Genomic DNA, 8,106 nt, shown 5'->3' with positions numbered 1-8,106 from the left:
CCACTTCTGGCTTTTTCTGTGTATGTGGTGCTGAGGAATCATACCCAGGGCTTCATGTATGTGAGGCAAGCACTCTACTGCTAGGCCATGTTCCCAGCCCATAGAACTGGCTTTTTTAATTTGGGTATTTGTGGAATTAGCCTACTTTATATGTCAACACAATTTGGGTCACAGGGTTTGTATCTGTCTTTCAGTCCAGGTGACACTATCCCAGTGAGGTATTTTACAGAGTATAGAGCATAGTCATTAAGGTAACATTCTCAACAGTCATGCATACTTCTTTTTAAAAATATTTCTTTTTTAATAACAAGCAGCTTAATTGATAATAGCAGGACAAGCAGGGCAAATATTCTGTCACACTAAAATTCAGGAGATGCAATCCATTTTTATGAAATGCACATGTAAAGATTTTCTGCTCTCCCCTTCCTAAATTACTATCTTGTATCCTCTGTCTTAGGAATTTGGAAACACCTGATGATAATGCAGCTTTCCCACGGCATACCCATTATGATAATTGAGTTACATCAGGAATTCTTAAAATACAGCCTTCCCTCTCTTTCTCAAAATAATATACATGGAAGATACCTGCTTACAAGGTGTAAGGGGAGAAATAATGTCTCCAGTGGGGATAGGCTTGGATCTTGGTGTCTTTGTAAGCTAGGAGTACAGGCTGTCACAATATGTCATGTTAATAAAAAAGATCCTCTATGTGCCTCTAATCATATAACGTGATATTTATTGAAATGAACTCCAGTAAATGGAAACATAAGAACTTTTCTTTGTTGTGCTTATTTTCTTTTTGTCTTGTTTGTTAATTTATCTGCCTTTGAGAGTATAAAGTATGTGTGGAGGGTAAAGTATGTGTGGGGGCACAGGACAAAGGGTGAATAACTGCAGCAGTGATACTCACTAGACACTATGCTGAAAATGAACTATACAACTTGTGGGTGGGGACCAGAGGGAAAAACTGGAAGAGAGCAAGGGATGGGGTGACATTATCCAAAAAGAAGTGTACTCATTACCTGATTTGCATAACTGTAACCCCTATGCACATCACTTTTATAACAATAAAAAATTAAGAAAAAAGTAGCAAGAATGCTTCCCCTTCTTTAAGATGAAAGGGAAACATAAATAAAGTACATCCTTGGCATTCCTCTGGTTTCAGCTTGATCTGGTCTACAGCTAAGACTTTTCACTGATTAAAGAACCAAAAGGCAAGAAGGTCATTGACACATATAGAGCAAACAAAAAGCAAAGCAAAGCAGACTCTCCAAGGAGAAAACCCAGAGTTTGGTATCCTGAACCTCTTTGTCAAGGTGTGCCATGTATTCAGTGCCATTCTTTCTCTTGGGGGAATGCATCTTTGGTTTAATTGGCTGAGTCATGGTCATGTGCCACTGGGGACCTTCTGATCGGCTTCTCCAACTCTGAACACAAATTCAGAACTCCGCTTCCATTGGATCCTCCATATCAGAACAGGAGTAGGAGGGTGATAAGATCTCCTCCTTTCCCTTGTAAGGTCCGTGTATCTACGTTTTGGAGCTCACATGGTCTGATGGGAATAAGAGACTGCAGTCCTCTTTGTAGGAGTGTTCGTAGCTTCCTATAGGCAGCGTCCAGCACTTGGGCATCTGCTGCCCCAATAATGATGTCATCCATATAGACATATAAAATAATATCTGACTGGCTCTGAAGAGGTTGAAGAACTTGTGACACATAATGTTGGCAGAAGGCTGGACTATTAGCCATGCCCTGAGGTAAGACTACCCACTCATACCTCTGGTCTGGCCCCTGGTAGTTAACTGAGGGCACGGAGAAAGCAAACTTTTCACAGTCCTGGGGGTCAAGGGGAATGGAAAAGAAGCAGTCCTTGATGTCAATTATAATGAAATTCCGATCCCTAGGAATGGAGGGGCTCCATGGCAGCCCCTGTAAAGGGGTGTCTGCAGGGATTATCTGCTCATTAATTTTTCTTAGGTCCTGTACCATCCTCCATTTACCTGAGGCCTTTTGTATAACAAATACAAGGCTGTTCCAAGGGCTCAGCGAAGGTCTAATATGCCCTAGGGACAGTTGTTCTGATATTATTTCCTTTAATTTTTCTAATTTGTTTGAGGGGAGTGGCCACTGTTCCACCCACACCGGGGGACCCAGGAGCCATTGAATGGCAGGGACGGTAGGAATAGTGGCCCTTAGAATTGGGGGTGAGGCCCTGTAGAAGAAACGAGAGCCTCCTGCCCCGAGGCCTCGAAAGGAGGCACTCCCTGATAGCCACTAGGGCCACCTGACAGGCTATGGCCTGTGATGATCGAGGCCTCAGCTTTTCCCAAGATATCCTGTCCTAGCAGGTTATCTGGTAATCCTGTCATTATCAGGGGACGCACTACTCCCTTACCACCGCTTATATCATCCCATCCCAGGTAAGCCAGTTGTCTCACTCTCAGCTTTACCTCCCACCCCTGAGGTCTGGGGCCCGAGGATCAAGTCCCACCACGGAGGAACCTCCTCCTTTTTTAATATAGTCCGATCTGCTCCGGTATCAATTAAGAATCGGAACCTCTTCCCAGATATAACAATTTCTGTCTTTGGCCTAATTCCCGGGACTATTGGGACTGCCCAGTGGGCCTCAGGGTGGTCATTAGGCCTGTCGCTGGACTGATCACTGGACTGATTGCCTCCTTTGGGTGACAGGGCTGGAGGGCGCCCCACTACTAGAAAGGCTTCCCCTTAGCATCAAATTTGGACTTACAACCCTTTTGCCAATGAAACCCCTTTTTGCAGCGGGGCAAGGTTTTGTGGGTAGCTCCTTGGTCTGGCCTGAGGGCTGTCCTCTCGAGGTGCCAGATCTTACAAGACCAGAAGGACACTCCCTCTTAAAGTGGCCCAGGCCACCACCTTTGTAACAGTGCTCCTTGCTTACCTCACGGGTGGGGGCAGGGGCGGGCTCCTCAGTAAGCAGGGCGGCCAGCAGCTGCCCCCGACGGGTTCGAGTGCTGATGCCCTGACAAGCATATATCCAGCTGTCCACAGATCTCTCCTTTACTCCTGCACAAGCCAATCTGCATTCTGATGTCATCCCTTCCCACACCAGGCTTCTTAGAAATTGATTTGCCTGGGACCCAGGAAACTGTCGGTGGAAATTGTCCCTCACTCAGCCAATGAAGGCAGCAAGACTCTCATTGGTCCCTTGGGTAGTTTTTATTGCCGGAGTCTCTAGGGACCCCTCCCCCAAGCCATGCCACGCTGCCAGTCCCACAGTAGGGGGCAGGTAGGGGGCAGGGAGGGCAGCCCGTTGGGGGCGGGTGGATCCAAACAGCATGCCAAAGGTTATGGGGATTGGTGGATCGGTGGCCTGATTTCTCTCTGCCTGAGCATAGCACTCATGTCTGAAAAGGGAACACCACTCCTCATACATTGTTCTATCAAGCAATGACCGGGCTAGGCTTCTCCACTCCTGAGCGGTAGAAAACTGGTGGGCCACGCTCTAGAGGAGGCTCTCCCCACAGCGAGTATTCAGTCCCCCTCCCTCGAGGACTATTCTCCTGGATTCTCTGAAATCCTTCTCCTCCTGGGGCAACCACGATGTTGAGATGGCTACCAGGTTGAGATTTTCGGATTCGTCTGGGCTCGGTGAATGCGCGCAGTTGCAGTCGCTGTGAAGCGGCTGCTCAGTGGGACTCCTTAGGTCTGCATAGAGTGGAGCTGAGCATCCGGTGGAGGAGGGGTAGCGAGATGGCGGAGGCTGCTGCGTGCATTCTTCTCCCGCCATGTGTCTCGGGACAGCAGCACCTAGTCCAGGGTCCCGGGGATCAGGCTCACACTCGTCCCTGGAGCGGGGCATTGGGCCCCCTCTAGATAAAAATTCCCCCCTGCTGCCCTCTCCCAAACCCAGAGATTCTCCCCTGGGTCAGAAGAAAAGCAGGCTTTAAGGGTCTTAATAGCTTGGAAGGCCACAAGGGGGAGCTCCTCTCCCAACTCCGCTTCCTTGCCTTCCAATTCTCTCCCTCGTTGGTCCCAAGTTTCCCACGAGAGTGGATTGGCTCCAGCGAACCACGGGACCCTACAGGTCAACTTCTCCCAAATTTGTATAGCATGGGGTTCGGAAATACTCATCCATGCATTTTGGAGGGTGAACCTCAGAATTTTAAGGTGCGAATTATTCCACCTACTCTGATTCTGTCCCATCTTCTTTACTGACCTGATGAGAGAACCACGTGTCCCGGAGAACCCACTCCAAATTCCTGAGGGCTTACCGGTAGCTGCCGGACTTGCTCCTGTGGGCTTTGTGTCCCACATTGGGTGCCAAATGCTGGGCTAGATTTACCTCCCCTGGTGCGGGGATGCTACGCTTACTCCCTTATCTGCGCTCCCTTTCCACCCTCTCCCCTGGCTGCCTGACTTGCAGGCAGGCCAAGATTGGAGTGGAGGAACATGGGCAAGCCTCAGGTGCACGTGGCCGGACGAGACCCCTTTTCCTCCCTCTTCCTATACCCACCAAGGAAGCCAGGCACTGGTCTCGGAGAAGCCTCAGAGGGAAATCTGTTTATTCAAGGGTGGGGCTAACAGTCATATAGCAATGATGAGGAGGAAAGGGGGGAGGGATAGACCAGGAACTAACAATAGGCTGTCGAGCTTGTCCATCCAAGAGCAGCTCCCTAGCACCTCCCTCATGGGCTAATGTCACGCCCTCTGGGTACTGCCCGAGAAAAGAGGACACATGTGCTCGCTGGTGAGAGGTGGGGGGCTGGTTTCAGAGCTACTCCCTCCGGTTCCGGACCCAGAAGGAGACAGGTGGGGCTAACTTCCACACTGCCCCAGGGCAGGAGGAAGGGCAGTGTCTCGGGACCACTCTCATCGCACTTCCTTCCTCAAGGCCAAGCTGAATCCCCAACAAGAGACATTTTGACATTTGTCATTATCTCTTGCCATGTTGGTCTGCCCCAGTCACCATTTTCTAACCCTAATCACCTAAGAAAGACCAGTTAACTATCCTTCAAGTTCCTTTCTTTAGGCTGGTACTGCCAAATCTTGATTTTAGAAACTGATAAGGAGACAAATATTTCCGAACCAAGATGGCTTGAGGACTGTTCAAGGTTACAGTGTTAGCTCCCGAGTCTGCACTATGTCCCTGGCCGGTCAGCTTTTGTGCTTGCAATAAAGCTTGAATTCTCCCTACTTTGTTTGTGTGCTGGACTTGTTTTTGCTCAAACCCTGTAACATCTTGGGTTGGGGGCTTGTCCTCCCCACCCCATAACAAAACTAAGGAGGAAAAAAAATTCATAATTATGAAATTGATACCATCTAGGAGAAGGTTTGTTTTCTCTGCCAATTAAAGAACAACAAAGGTCTTTGCCCCATCTACTGCAAGAATGGAGACCATTCTCAGAAATCAGACTGTCCACATTCCAGAGAATGTCGACATCACTCTGAAGGGATGCACGGTAATCGTGAAGGGCCCCTGCGGAACCCTGCGGAGGGATTTCAACCACATCACCGTAGAACTCAGTCTCCTTGGGAAAAAAAAAAGAAGAGGCTCCAGGTTGACAAATGGTGGGGAAACAAAAAGGAACTGGCTACCGTTCGCACTATCTGTAGTCATGTACAGAACACGATCAAGGGTGTTACACTGGGCTTCTGCTACAAGATGAGGTCTGTTTATGCTCGCTTCCCCATCAACTTTGTTATTCAGGAGAATAGTTGAAATCTGAAACTTCTTGGGTGAGAAATACATCCGAACATCCGAAGAGTTCGGATGAGGACAGGTGTTGCTTAGCAGTTCTGTATCTCAAGCCCAGAAAGATGAATTAATCCTTGAAGGAAATGATATTGAACTTGTCTCAAATTCAGCTGCTTTGATTCAGCAAGCAACAACAGTTAAAAAACAGGATATCAGAAAATTTTTGGAAGGTATCTATGTTTATGAAAAAGGAACAGTTCAACAGGCTGATGAATAAGATCTAAGTTAACCCATCTTCAGAAACACCATCCAGGATCCTGACAACCAGTTTGTGATACTTCAATGATGCAATAAAAGAATTCTATTGGAAAAAATACAAAACAACAAAGCAGGAAAGGGTTTGAGTAAGTTTATTTAAAAGTGAAAGGAAAGAAAGAGGAGTTTGAGGGAGCAGGCTTTTCAAGAGTGAAGGGAAATTGCAATAAGGGGAATATCCAGAGTTTCATTGTCTGGTCCTGACAGATGTGTGGTCCCTAACATATCCCTCTTTGGGGAATGTAGTTTTGGTTTGAGTCATGTGTTAGCTTCTAGAGGCTTCACTTTCCTTTTTTTTTTTTAACCAGTCCTGAGGCTTACACTCAGGGCCTGGTCACTGTCCCTGAGGTTTTGTGATCAAGGCCAGTGTCCAGTTCCAGTTTTTTGGGTGTTAATTGGAGATTCGAATCTCATGCACTCTTCTGTCTGGGATGGTTTCAAACTATGATCCTCAGATCTCAGCCTCCTGAGTAGCTAGGATTACAAGTGTGAGCCACCAGGGCCCAGCTTCTTTCTTTTTTCAAATTTGTGTGTGTGTGTGTGTGTGTGTTTGTGTGTGTGTGTGTATGTGTGTGCATGCACCAGTGCTGGGACTTGAATTCAGGGCCTGAGCATTGGCCCTGAACATTTTGCTCAGGGCTAATGTTCTACCACTTGAACCACAGCTCCACGTGTGGCATTTTTTAGGTTCACTGGAGATGTGAGTCTTATGGATTTTCCTGCTTGGGCTGGACTTGAACAACAGTCCTTAGATCTCAGCCTCTGGAGTAGCAAGGATTACAGGCACAATGCACTAGCGTCTACTGCGGAGGCCTTTCTTATGGGATCCCCTCCCTCTGGGAGTTAGGGCACCTAAGTTCCCTTCTGATTGGACTCCTCCCACCTTGGAGACCAGTGGGCTTTCACTAAATGCTTTCTGAATGGATCACCACAGCAAGGAAGTTCTCTTTGAAGTGGATACCCTCCCACCAGCGATCATGAGGGTGGAAGTGGAAGGGCTTGCCTTCAGTCTTGGAGCGGACCCTGCCACCTGGAGCCCACCAGAAATAAGGAGGCTGATTAGAGCTGGACCATTGCTCCCTACCAGAGTTAAATAACTATCCCTCTGAAGGTTTTCAGGGAAATGAAATTTTAATATTCCAAAGTACAAATAGTAACTCCAACCTGGTGCTAATTTTGCCAGGCAAGTGTTTTAGGAGAGCCAGCCTGGGGACAAAGATCACCATAGTGATTAGGCATGCAATAAGCTGATAATAAACTCTAAAAGTTTAAGATTTCAGAGCAGCATTGTGAATTTAAGAGACTTTTGAGTTTGGATTTTTCCAATTAGGGATACTCAACCTGGAAATTTATGCAAATATCCACAAATCCAAGAGACTCTAAAATCTGAAAGACTTCTGTAAGTTTGTTTTGTTCTGTTCTTTGTCTTTAGTAGTCTTTTTGCATCTTCATTTACTTTAGTAATCTTTCAGTAGTAAACTTCAGTCAAGCTTTTCATTACTTCAAACACCATAGGACTTCAAATAAGGGAGAATGGGGGGGGGCATTTTAGTTTTAACCAAAGAAGGAGAAAAAAAATAATAAATCACAGACCAAAATGCCATGAAATTTTTAAGGATGACATGAACTTAAGGAGCGTAAATTGATATCATTTGCAAGTACATTATGATTCATACACTGAAGTAGAGGATTGGAAACCAAGACTTTTGAATTCCGATCCTGTAATTCCTAAGATCTAATCTTCTATTCAACTAATTCTTGTAATATCAAAATATTCTCCATTGTAAAAAGGCACAAGGAATTTTAGGATTATCTTTTGGGATCAAGATATATTATTTAAGTAGCAGCCTCGACTAGCTAAAACTAAAATCGCTAATGTAGAACAGAGTACGTATGAATAAATAATCCCTGGGAGCAGTTGGAGTTGGAGTAGCTTCACTTCCTTGAGTCTTTGAGGAGTCCACGTGGACTCCCAGAACACTTCCAAACAGCCTGTCAAATAGCTCCCCAAAAGAGAAGCTCACCCAAAGAGGATTATTTTGAGCCATATTCAAAAGCATACCTTAATGAGGACAAACAACTTCTGCCATTAGCCTTCATCATCATAGGCTTTA

The 8,106-nt window shown here is 46.3% G+C and overlaps 1 pseudogene; it reads left to right on the top strand.

Moving 5' to 3' along the window:
* The first annotated feature begins 5,369 nt into the window (after nt 1–5,369).
* On the top strand, nt 5,370–6,044 carry LOC125350054 (annotated as a pseudogene).
* Nucleotides 6,045–8,106: the final 2,062 nt, after the last annotated feature.

This window comes from Perognathus longimembris, chromosome 4 (assembly GCF_023159225.1).
Source record: "Perognathus longimembris pacificus isolate PPM17 chromosome 4, ASM2315922v1, whole genome shotgun sequence".
Classification (NCBI taxonomy): Eukaryota; Metazoa; Chordata; class Mammalia; order Rodentia; family Heteromyidae; genus Perognathus; species Perognathus longimembris.
Note: the sequence above shows the minus strand (reverse complement) of the source record. Positions and strands in the feature narration are given on the sequence as shown.